The sequence below is a fragment of the Talpa occidentalis genome, unplaced genomic scaffold (genome assembly GCF_014898055.3).
Source record: "Talpa occidentalis isolate TD23 unplaced genomic scaffold, MPIMG_talOcc4v2.1 talOcc4.7, whole genome shotgun sequence".
NCBI classification, from domain to species: domain Eukaryota; kingdom Metazoa; phylum Chordata; class Mammalia; order Eulipotyphla; family Talpidae; genus Talpa; species Talpa occidentalis.
Genome location: NW_023605083.1, coordinates 38,145,368 through 38,156,024, shown reverse-complemented (window position 1 = coordinate 38,156,024; position 10,657 = coordinate 38,145,368).

The window sequence follows — 10,657 nt, the reverse complement described above, 5'->3', positions numbered from 1 at the left end:
TGCCTTTCTCTGGCCTCCACCCTCTCCCATCTGGCTCACATTTTAAGAATTAGCTGAAGCATGATCTCTTGACTGAGGCCAGAAATTTCTCTTTTATGGGTTCATACTGATTATTTCAACTGAATCCCCATTAATAGTAGAAAAATGTCAACGTTAACATATTCAATAATATTAAATCTTGACCTGGGGACTTGGGATAGTGTTGCAGATATACCTACATGGAAGGGAAGTGCCATTTTCCCCACACCCACTTACATGCAATGGCTTGAATTGCAAGTCCCAGTGTGCCATGACTCTGACATCCCAAGCTGGGGAGCTACTGGGAAATAGGGGTGGAGTTCAGTGATCAGGTAAATTTATGTAACACTGAAGGCATGGGGCCCACTTGCTCTTGTTTTTTCAGTCTTGACTCACACCCTGGTACTGACGACTGATGAAAGGAGATTACTTCCAGCAGGAGACACATGGAGGAAATACATGTAGAGATACTTGGAAGAGAGGCTTGGAAAAGAAACACATGGGTGACAGAGACACTTGGGGAGGCTGCTGTTGTTCCTTAGCGGAGACAATGGCAGCTATTATCTTGGCCTCATGCTGAATTATGTGGTGTAGTTTGCATTTTCTCTCTCTGTTTCTATCTGTCTGTAACTTACCTAACTCCCTTCTTGTGGTTCCTTGCCAGAAGTGTTAGGCCTGTGGCAAGCTTTTGGACCTTAATGGCCCCACTTCAGGCTGAGCCTATTTAACTGGCCATTTACCCACAAGGGTATGGGTAAATTTCAAGTGTGCTGTTATTTGAAATTCTTCTTTCTCTCTGTCTCTCCCGCACACCAGTTTTATTAAAAATCTTTCACACTAGAGTCTGCCTCCTTTGCCTTTGTGCATGCAGATGGCCACATCAGAGCTCGCATGTCTTAATAGTTTGTGGCCACTGGGTACCCCTTGGTCATATGCTAACAATATATATTCTGACCCCATGATCATGAGATATATTGTGCAATATTGTCTTTTATTAAAATAAACAGACATTTGGTCAAGGTTTCACAAAAAAAGGTCAGAGAGGCTTTTCTCAATATACCCAGAGTAGGCCTCTTTTAATAATTGTCACTTTTGTGTGGGGAACTAAATGGCCCCATGAGCCTCTAAAAGTCTATTACCGGGCCTCCTTGATGGTGCAGGCAGTTGAGTGCCGCACTGTGAAGCTGTTTGTAGCCTCTGCAGTGAGGGTTCGATCCCACCGGTGAGAATCCCACATGGTGTGGCAGACCTCTCCTGTTGTGCTTGCTGCTCCCCTTTGTCTGCCTGTTCTGCTCCCCGCTCTCTCTCTGGTAAATCCTTTCACCCTCCCGAGCTTCTGGCCTGTACCCCAGCACTTGTATAAATTAAAAATAAATAAATAAATAAATAAAAATAAAAGTCTATTACCATTACTTAAGATTGCAGATAATTTTAAGAGCAGTGAAGGTTCTAGAGTTTGAAAAAAAGTTCTTTTTTTTTTTAAGATTTATTTATTTATTTATCATTTATACAAGCACTGGGTACAGTCAGAAGCGCAGGAGGGTGAGAGAATTCACCAGAGCCAGAGCGGGGAGCAGAGCAGGCAGAAGGACCGAAGGACACTGCTGAGGGGAGCAGCGGGCGGCAGGAGAGGTCTACGCGCCATGTCGGGGATCGAACCAGCGCTGCAGAGGCTGGGGGTAGCTTTGCAACCCAGCGCTCAACCGCTGCGCCAACGGGGAGGCCTTGAAAAAAGGTTCTTTGCCCTTTGCCTTTATTCCTAATGTAAGAAGCACACCCCCATTTTTAAAATTTTTTTTAAAGATTTATTTATTTATGCATACAAGAACAAGGGTATAGGCCAGAGATATGGCGGGTGAAAGGATTCACCAGAGACAGAGAGGCAAACTAAACAGGCAGATTGACTAAAATGCACTGCTGAGGGGAGCAGTGGGTGAGTCAGGAGAGGTTTGTTGAGCCAGGTAGCTCCCTGGCTGGGGATCAAACTCGTGCTGCAGTGGCTGTAGATGGCTTCATAAATTGCGTCTTAACCCCTTGTGCCACCAGGGAGGCCCCAGAAGCGGCCCCCTTTTTAGGACCTTAAAGAATGTACTTTGGGGAGTATCATCCAGGTACAAGTTTATCAGTGAACATACACTCCTTACCTGAGAATCTCATGGGTTTTTTTTCAAAGGTTGATTTATTTATGCATACAAGAGCTGGGGTGCAAGCCAGAGGTATGGAAGGGTGAGAGGATTCACCAGAGACAGAGTGAGGAGCAGAGCAGGCAGACTGACGAAATACACTGCTGAGGGCAGCAGCAGCGGGCAAGACAGGAGAGATCTGCTGCGCCACATGGGTTGCTCCCTGGCCAGCCAGGATCGACCTCATGCTGCAGAGACTGCGGATAGCTTCATAGTGCTGTGCTTAACCCCTTGCACCACCAGGGAGGCCCCTCAAAATGTACTTTTATGGAGAGACAGCTTCCCATGAACAATATAGATCCTCTATTTCCTACAAATTGACTACAAAGAGATATCCTTTTGTCCCCTGTGACTAAGAAGATGTGACTGTCCACTGCTCTTGGGAGAGCCTCTGAGTAAGGGAAAAGATCTCCATGCTTAGAGTCGTTTCGCTGGAGCTTGGATTAAGCAGGAAAACCACAGATGTGAGTTTGTTGATGAGTCTTGAGTTAAAAATCTAGAACTAGGGGCCTCCCCGGTGGCGCAGCGGTTGAGCGCTGGGTTGCGAAGCTGCCCGCGGCCTCTGCGGCGCCGGTTCGATCCCCGGCTGCTCCCCGGCCACCAGAGGAGGGTCCCACATGGCGTGCAGACCTCTCCTGCCGCCCGCTGCTCCCCTCAGCAGTGTACTTCGGTCCTTCTGCCTGCTCTGCTCCCCGCTCTGGCTCTGGTGAATTCTCTCACCCTCCCGCGCTTCTGACTGTACCCAGTGCATGTATAAACAAAACAAACAAACAAACCAGCAAACAAATAAATAAAGCATGCCTCTATAAAAAAAAAAAAAAATCTAGAACTAGGACGGACCTTCCTGTCGTGCCTGCTGCTCCCCTTCATCTGTCTGTTCTGCTCCCCACTCTGTCTCTGGTGTATCCTCTCACCCCCCCATGCCTCTGACCTGTACCCCAGCTCTTGTATAAAAATAAATCTTAAAAAAAAAAATCTAGAACCAATAGGACATAGAGAAACAAAGGCATGTGTGTTTGTGTGCCCACATTTATGTATAACTATAAGAAAAGGGGGCTGGGTTGGAAGAGAGGAAGGGAAGAAAAAGAGAGATGCAAAGACAAAGAGAGACTTCGGCTCTCTAAATAGGTTTCTCATTGTCTTTCTTCCATTCTTCTGACTTTACTAGTTAGAATATTGACCACGGGAAGTCAAAAATATCAGTGGCTGAGCTACTTTCCCAGGTAAAATTCTGACCACACAGGGCTGCAGGGCTGGTCAGGGATTGTGCTCCCCAAGGTCCTCTTAGAATTCAGTTCTATCAATCTAGTTACTCCACCCATAGTATGACATTGCCAGAGAGTCAAAATTGACTCATAATATCTCTATCCCAGTAAGAGGAAGAGAAGGCAAGGAGGTTCCTGTTAAAGGTGTGAACTGAGAGTTGCTTATATCACCTTGGTTGTCCTTGGTTCCTTTATGGCCAGAATGTAGTCACATTCTCATACCTAGCTGCAAGAGAAGTTAAAAATATAGACAGTCAAGGGCCTCCCTGGTGGCACAAGGGGTTAAGCACTGCATTATGAAGCAATCCGCAGCCTCTGCAGCGTGAGTTTGATCCCTGGCCAGCCAGGGAGCAACCCACATGGCGAGGCAGACCTCTCCTGTCTCGCCCGCTGCTCCCCTCAGCAGTGTATTTCAATCAGTCAGTCTGCCTGTTCTGTTCCCCACTCTGTCTCTTGTGGATCCTCTCATCCCCCACATCTCTGGCCTGTACCCCAGCTCTTGTATGTATAAATAAATAAATCTTTAAAAATATATATAGATAGTCAAGTACCCAGTTAAACTTAGCAGGAATTCATACTAACTGAAAGATGGAGATATTCAGGAACAGTTAGCAATCACTTTCCTTTACCTTCTAATCAGAAACAGGGTCTGGGCCTCCCTGGTGGCTCAAGGAGTTAAGTTTCAGCACTATGAAGCTATCTGTAGTCACTGCAGCATGAGTTCGATGCCCGCCCAGGGAGCTACCCACATGGTGCTGCAGACCTCTCCTGTCTTGCCCACTGCTCCCCTTAGCAGTGTTTCTCAGTAGATCTGCCTGTTCTGCTCTCCACTCTGTCTCTGTTGAATCCTGTCACCCTCCCACACTCCTGGCCAAAACACCAGTTCTTGTATGCTTAAATAAAAAAATCTTAAAAAAAAAAAAAACCAAAAAACAGCTTCTACCACCTCCCTTAAATCTTCTACATCAAGATTAGTTTATGTGACCTTTTTTCTTTTAAGAACATTTAAGGCCCGCCCCGGTGGCTCAGCGGTTAAGCACTGGGTTACGAAGCTGCCTGCAGCCTATGCGGTGCTGGTTCGATCCCCAGCTGCTCCCCGGCCACAGGAGGAGGGTCCCACATGGCGCGCAGACTTCTCCTGCCGCGCCCGCTGCTCCCCTCAGCAGTGTACTTCGGTCCTTCTGCCTGCTCTGCTCCCCACTCTGGCTCTGGTGAATTCTCTCACCCTCCCGCTCTTCTGACTGTACCCAGTGCTTGTGTGTATAAACAAACAAACAAATAAATAAATTTAAAAAAAAAAAAGAACATTTAAAATTCGGTTTTATTTAATCCTTATACCATCCTTTAAAATTTGTTCTTTTTTAAAATATGTTTTTGTTCAAGTAATTTGTTTATATTACACTCATTTCAGGTGTACAGCATTATAATCAACATTGTATTACTACATTGTGATTACCACCTAAAATCTCCTTTCCAGTATGTCATCTCTTTTAAGAAGCCATACCTAATCCTCTCCCCCCACTGAGCTCCCATGGTCCTTTCACACTTCTTATGGCCTTTAGACTGTATATATGTTAGTTAGATAGGTATCCTACTAGTTTATGAGTTCCTAGAGAACAAGGATGATATTGAAGTCATATCTCCACTATCCACCACATCATCATCCACCACAGCTATCATACAGTAGAGCCTGAGAAATGATTGCTAAATTAGTGAACCTTCCTTTTCTTGAAACTTTTGAGAGTAAGTTGGAAATACCAGGAGAATGTAAGAAAATTAGGAACCTTAAATATTTTTCCCCAAAGTTGGGAGTTAAGACTGCCACCTGGCTAGTTTGAGTTCCTCATGCCTCTGGTGAATATGCAAAGAGGGGAGTTTACTGTATTGATTGGGGTGATTTATCCTGGTTACCAAGGGGAAATTGGGCTTCTAATACATAATGGGAGAAATCCAGATTACGTTTGGAATACAGGAGATCTCTTAGAATATCACTTAATATTACATTGCCCTGTGATTAACATCAATGGTAAACCAGAACAATCCAATACAGGAGGACTACTTATAATTCAGACTCTTCAGGAATAAAGATTTAACTCATCCTACTAAGCAAAGAACAAGAACCAGCTGAGGTGCTTGCTTGAGAGCAAAGGGAATATGGAATGGGTAATGAAATATGCTGTAAGTTATGACCACACAGCCAGTTGCAGATGCAGAAACAAAGAGAGGACTGTAATTGTTTTGAGTATTTCCTTATTTTGTTTGAATCTGTTTTGTGTATATGTATTAAATATCTTTGTTGGAAGAATAAACATCACCCAAGGACTTTGTGTCCTCTTCTGGGGAAAGAGTTAGTGTTCTTTTTTTTTTTTAATTTTTTTTTATAGAGGCATGTTTTTATTTATTTATTTGTTTTGTTTATACATGCACTGGGTATAGTCAGAAGAGCGGGAGGGTGAGAGAATTCGCCAGAGCCAGAGCGGGGAGCAGAGCAGGCAGAAGGATGGAAACACACTGCTGAGGGGAGCAGCGGGCGGCAGGAGAGGTCTACCCGCCATATGGGACCCTCCTCTGGTGGCCGGGGAGCAGCCAGGGATCGAATTGGCGCCGCAGAGGTCGCGGGCAGCTTCGCAATCCAGCTCAACCGCTGCGCCACCGGGGAGGCCCAAGAGTTAGTGTTCTTTTTGGTTGTATGTTGGATAGTTGTAGCATGTTAGGTAAAAGTATGGCTTTGTTATTGCCTTTATCTGGAGATTAAGTATCACATAAGGAGATATACATAGGTGTCAAGTTGATAAGGGATACACTGGGATAATTATGTTAATGTGTCAACTTGGCTAGGCCAAAGTACCAGTTAGATAACCACAAATCTAGGTGTTACTGTGAAAGTATTTTGTAGATATGGTTAACATTCGACATCGCTCACAATGCTGTGTTGTATACTTGAAAGTTGGTAGGACAACAGGTTTTATAAGTTCTTATTCTATACACAAAAAAAGTAATTATGTGAGTTTATGAATGTGTTAATCAACTTCAACCTATTTTGGTAATTTATGAAGAAAACCTCAGTTTTCTATGTTTGCGTGTTTTTTCCCCCAAATCAGCAAGCAATTATATCACAGGTTAATGGCTTAGTCCCAGGAACTTCCCTCCCCCCCTTCAGATGCCAATTACAGTAGAAGGTTCCCAGGTATCACAACTTCAGTCTTATGTGGCTACAAATCAGAGGTTCCCATGACCTGCTACCCCTTTGATTTCATTCTTTGCTAGAACCACCCATATAACTCAGAGACCCACATCTACAAGTTTATTATATATTAAGGGATATGATAGAGGATACAGATGAAGAGCCACATGGAGGGGTACATAAGGTGAGGTCTGACAGGATCCCAAACATAAGAATTTGTTTCCATGGAGTTGGGGCATATTACCCTCCCAGCATGTGAATGTGTCCACCAACATGGACACTCTTCAAACTCCATGTTAATCGGATTTGTTTTAAAGATTTCTTTAATTATGCGTACAAGAACTGGGGTACAGGCCAGAGGTGTGTGGGGGGGGGGTTGAGAGGATTCACCAGAGAGATTGGGGAACAGAACAGGCAGACTGACTGAAATACACTGCTGAGGGGAGCAGCAGACAAGACAGGAGAGGTCTACTGCGCCGTGTGGGTATCTCCATGGTTGACTGGGGATCGAACTTGAGCAGCAGAGGCTGTGGACAGCTTCATAGCACTGTGCTCAACCCCCTGTGCCACTAGGGAGGCCCCTAAAATGTCTTGTTTTAATGATAGTTTCTTTCATTGTGCACAAGCTTTTTAATTTGATGTAATCCTATTTGATAATATTCACTTTTATTTCTCAACATTTTTTCCCTCATTAATTGATGCCTACATGTCTATTTTTATGCCAAGATTGCCTAACATTCAGATTAACTGGTATAGCATTTCATAACAGAATTTGTAGATAATATTCTTCTAAACTTCTTATATTTCACCATCAATTATGCATTTGGAAAAAGTAGAAGGTGGTAGAATGACACAGATTTTTTCTGATCAGTTATCTTTCTCTCATCTTTTTTCCAAATAAATTAGTTGAGCTTATAAACAGAAAATTTTCCTCTCTACCTTTCTTTTCTCATCATATTGAATGTACAAATAAAAGTGAGCTTATTTAAGAAGAGGAAGCAAAAACAAAAACAAAAACAAGGAAGCAAATGCTATGATCAATCCCTAAAAAATTAAAAATTGCCTGTACTTAGCATAAATTCTATTAGTATGCACCAAATTATACATAAAATATATAAAATTTCTATATTTTATGGATAACATATTTTAAGTTCACAATAAAGAGAAAACATAAAAACAGGAAAATTCTAAAATAAATACCAATTACAAATTCAACTGAACCTAGATGTTTAATGTAACAGAACTGAAAATAGTCTAGACCAGATGTTCTGTGTTCCAGTTCTTGCTCTTCTATTCTGACCACATGATTTGACTTTCTTGGGGCCTCCCTGGTGGTACAAGGGTTGGGACACAGCCTACAAAGCTATCCACAGCCACTGCAGCACAAGTTCAATTACTAGCCAGCCAGGGAGCAACCCACATGGCGAAGCAGACCTCTCCTGACTTGCCTGCTGCTCCCCTCAGCAGTGTACTTCAGTCAATCTGCCTGTTCTGTTCCCTACTCTATCTCTGGTAAATCCTCTCACACCACCCCCCGCCCCCCACCCACGCTTCGGGCCTGTACCCCAGCTCTTGTATGCATAAATAAATAAATCTTTAAAAAAATTATTTGACTTTCTCACTTTGTTTTCTGTAACAGTATGAACTCAATGAGATGAGCTGTCTCTATATCTTCCACCTTTAATAATCTATTCCCCAAGATCTGAAAAATACCTCCAAGATTGGTGACATAATTACCATTCACATGCCTTGGCAACATCCAACAACTTCACATCATCAGAGAGCAGTTCTTGAGTACTTACCAGCTGTGCAAGTTCATGCTCCTATATCCTCTAGAACACTTCTTGTTATGTTTTATTATGGTTTGTATGAATTAAATCCCAAATCCATTTTCCTAACAGAAATACTTCTGAGTTCTTTGCTAACAAAGTTAGCTAATTAGCTCAAATGCCACAGGGTAAAATAATACAGGGGATTGCAGCAGCATCTGCCTTATTTGTTCCAACAAACCTATGCAAATAAATGAGAGGAGTTATTGTTATTAAGCATGTAGTTTATAGTATTTTTTTATTTCTTTTTCCTGGCAAGACCATACCAGACAGAAGATAAGCAGCAAGCAGGGCCTGGGTGCCATGCTCGTGGACAGGCATCCTATGCACTTCACATTGTGATGGAATAGTTGCAAGGAATGATTTGGAGAGATGGGGTGAAGAAGATGGAAACTGTATGGGTTTTTATTTAAGTTATATAGTTTAGTTCTAAATCATCTTTAAAAAGAACTATGTATGGGTATAAAGACACAGATACAGTTAAATACAAAACATAACTGGGAGATGACACATCAATATGTAAACAGTGTTTGGGGCCTCCCTGGTGGCACAAGGGGTTAAGACACAACCTATGAAGCAATCCGCAGCCACTGCAGCACGAGTTCGATCCCCGGCTGGCCAGAGAGCTACCCACGTGGTGCACCAGACCTCTCCTGTCTTGCCCATTGCTCCCTTCAGCAGTGTATTTCAGTCAGTCTGCCTGTTCTGCTCCCCACTCTGTCTCTGGTGAATCCTCTCACCCCCCACACCTCTGGCCTGTACCCCAGTTCTTGTATGCATAAATAAATAAAAAAATCTTAAAAAAAAAGAAGTTAAATAGATTTACTCAGAATTCTAGAAGCAAGTTAATGTAGCATTGTTCTCATCATAGAGTTGCTTTCTTATGCTTATTGTTAACCCAATTGTGAACATACATTTGACTTACTCTTGGTTCAATCAACATTCAGGGAATGCATAAAATATGCTAAGTGCCTTTCCAGGCTGTAGGGTTTTAGAGACCAATAAGAGTGTGCTCTGTCTTCAAGTACCTGTCAAGCTAGTGGAAGAGATAGACATGAAAACAGACTATTACAATACAGCGTGACAAGTTATCCATATAAAGGTCCTGTGGGGGCATGAAGGAAGAGTATTGAGACTGGAAATATGTGATGGTAGGAGAGGACCAGTCACAGAAAGGTGGTGTTTGAGTCCAATAAATTATTTACTAAGAATGAATACCTAGTTATAATTCTTTATTTAATAGTAAAGTATTTCCCTGAGTTCTGTGAATCATTATAGAAGTTATAAAACCTGGGCCTCCCTGGTGGCTCAAGGAGTTAAGACACAACCTATGAAGCTATCCGCAGCCACTGCAGCATGAGTTTGATCCCTGGCCAGGGAGCTACCCAATTGGTGCAGCAGACCTCTCCTGTCTCACCCACTGCTCCCCTCAGCAATGTACTTCAATCTGTCTGCCTGTTCTGTTCCCCACTCTGTCTCTGGTGAATCCTCTCACCCCTCCACACCTCTGGCCTGTACCCCAGTTCTTGTATAAATAAATAAATAAATAAATAAATAAATAAATAAGTTATGAAACCTCATGAGAAATACAAATTTATGTTTTCTACTACTGGTTGACATTTCAACTATTACTGATTTAGGGCTATTATGAATAAGGCTGTTTGTTATCATAACCTTGTCTCTTCTGGAAGACATAAACATTTCTGTTGGGTTATAAACAGAGGTGAAACTGCTGAATCATAAGGTACATATATTTAGCTTTAGTTAAGTATTGCCACAGACTTTTCCAAATTGGTTGTACCAATTTATATGCCCACAAGTCATGTATGAGTGTTCTTGTCATTCTACCTCCTTACCAATACTTGGAATTATTAGTCTTTTAAAAGTAATTGTGAAGTTTTAAACTTCCTAAAGGTAGGCCTCCCTGTGTCACAGGGTTTAAAGTCTCAGTGCTATCAAGCTACCGCCAGCCACTGCAGCAAGAGTTTGATCCCTTGCCAGGGAGCTAATCCACATGATGCATCTTTCCCCTGTCCCCCTAAGCAGTATATTTCAGTGGGTCTGCCTGTTCTACTCCCCACTCTGTCTCTGGTGAATCCTCTCACCACCATCCCCCCCACCCTGTACCTCTGGCATACACCCCAATTCTTGTATTCATAAATAAATAAAAAGAAATAT